Source organism: Lipotes vexillifer, unplaced genomic scaffold (assembly GCF_000442215.2).
Source record: "Lipotes vexillifer unplaced genomic scaffold, Lipotes_vexillifer_v1.1 scaffold395, whole genome shotgun sequence".
NCBI lineage: Eukaryota > Metazoa > Chordata > Mammalia > Artiodactyla > Lipotidae > Lipotes > Lipotes vexillifer.
The window spans coordinates 8,896,766-8,899,201 of record NW_006797390.1 but is presented as its reverse complement, the minus strand read 5'-3'; the positions used below and the strand labels follow the sequence as shown (position 1 = coordinate 8,899,201).

At 40.6% G+C, this 2,436-nt stretch overlaps 1 protein-coding gene across 1 annotated transcript in view; it reads right to left on the bottom strand.

Annotated features, from left to right (window-relative positions):
* Positions 1-2,436, bottom strand: part of IL17RA (interleukin 17 receptor A) — a 31,515-nt gene that overhangs the window by 11,380 nt on the left and 17,699 nt on the right. The window lies entirely within an intron of this gene.

The following is a 2,436-nucleotide window of genomic DNA, read 5'->3' as shown; positions in this document are numbered from 1 at the left end:
TCTTTCCCTGCCCTGATATCAGAATGCTGGCATGGGGACTTCCCTGGTGGTCCAGTGGTTAAGACTCCACACTCCCAATGCATGGGGGCCTGGGTTCGATCCCTGCTCGGGGAACTAAGATCCCACATACTGCAACTAAGCCCGCGTGTGGCTACTAAGCCCGAGTGCCGCAACTAGAGAACCCTGTGCACCGCAACTAGAGGTGCCACAACGAAGACCCAGTGCAGCCAAAAAAAAAAAAAAAAAAAGAATGCTGGCAGCCAGGCCCAGAGAAAAGACCTCTGGATTTCGATATCTGAGAGTTGCCCAACAGACAGGCCACGTTCACCACTATCCTGACCTTTACAGTAAGTTCAGTGATCAAAACACCCATCTACACAGGGCATCCAGTCAGCTTTTAGGACCTCAGTCTTGAAATATTCTCAGACAGCCAAAGGGTACCAGATATCTGAGAAGGATTTCCTGTATGAAAAATACGTCAAAATCCCCCAAATTAAAAAAAAAAAAGCTCTTGGAGGAAATAAGACAATGCTGGGAACAGGATAAAATTAAAACAAACAAAATGTAACAGTTTCACAGAAATAAGAGAGGACACTTCATCCACATGAGAAGGACAGGGTACTGTGGAAAAATGAGCAAGCGGAGAATAAGAACAAATCTTGAAAATAAAAAATTCCACAGAAGGACTGGGCTATAAAATTCAGGAAATTTCTCCAAAAGCAGAACAAATACAAACAATATATGAGTATTTAGAGAATCAATTCAGGAATGATAAGACATGAATAACTAGATTTCCAGAAGAAGACTACACAGAAAATAGAGGGAAGAAATTAAAAAGAAAAGAAAAAGAAATTCCAGAACTGATTATTTCCAAATTAAAAAGGCCCTACTGAACGGCCTTCACAGCAAGTGAATAAAAGACCTAAGACCAAGGCCCATCATGAGACCTCTGGAATACCAAGAGTGAAGAGAAAATCATAATGTTTACAGAGAGAGAAAAAAGGCAATACACAGAGAGGAATCAGAGTGGCTGTGGGCTGGAGGGCAGCAAAGCAGTGCCTTAAAAGTCCTGAGGGAAAAGTATCTTTAACCTGCGATTTTTATACCCAGCCAAACTATCAAAAAAGTGTGAGGGGAGAATAAAGACATTTTCAGACACATAAAGACTTAAAAAAAAAAAAATCAATTCATCTACCTATACTTCTCACACCCTCATACTTTTTCTTAGGAAACTGTGGGATATGCTCCAGCAAAATGAGGGAGTTAACCTCTGAGAAGGAAGACTGACCCACTGCCACAGGCTTGAGGAGTAATCGGTCCAGGCTGGCGTTGGAGAATACAGAATGAAACCGATGGAATATCTGACATATGACAAATATCGGAATATCTGCCATATGACAAACACATACGACAAAATCTCATAGAAAAAAAACCCAACATTAGTTACGTGGAAAATTATGGAAGTGAAGAACGAAAGGAATTATCATCTCCAGGAGGAAAGAGAAATAATACCAGAAAAGAAATACAACCAAAGCACACATACTTGCCTCAGCAGTGAAGATTAGCATTTGTTATAGTATAAACACTGGCCATTGGGACTTCCCTGGTGGCGCAGTGGCTAAGACTCCACGCTCCCAATGCAGGGGGCCCAGGTTCGATCCCTGGTCAGGGAACTAGATCCCACATCATGCATGCCGCAACTAAAAGTTTGCATGCCACAACTAAGGAGCCCGTGTGCCACAACTAAGGAGCTGGTGAGTCACAACTAAGGAGCCTGCCTGCCGAAACTAAGACCCGTAAGACCCAGTGCCTGAGCACTGATAGAACCACAATGGGAAGACTGGGAGGGGAAGCAGTGGGAGGAGGTAATGTAAGAAATTTAAATTTTCATCTATTGTAACTCAGTCGGTAATATCTAAAATTGACAAATGAAGAGTAACAATATAAGTACATTTAGAAGTATGGAGGCAAATGCCAGAAGAAATAACTAGATGTAGTGTAAGTGATCCTCTTTGGGGAACTGTTTTAGGGGTTGTGGGGGGGGGCAGGGACCTGCTGGGTTTTGTTTTAAACATCTTTGTACCATTTTAAAAGGATCACCATATATCACCTTGATAAGAGTTAATTAAAAGGTAGAATTTCATCTATAACATTACTCCAAACAAAGGAAAGGATTAAAATGTGAGACAGACAAATGAAAACATGAATTTGTTTAGGGGAAGCCATAGCAGACTTTTTCTTCTTATAATCTAATTTCTATAAGGAATTTACATTAATGTAATATTTTCAATCGTGTAAAAAAATGCATTCAGGATCTTCTCTGGATACCACCAGGACAGACCCTGCTTTATTCCCATCCAACAAATACCCCTCATTTTCTTTGTTTCAAATGCCCATTTTAATTTTTTTTTTTTTTTTTTTTTTTTTTGGGACGCC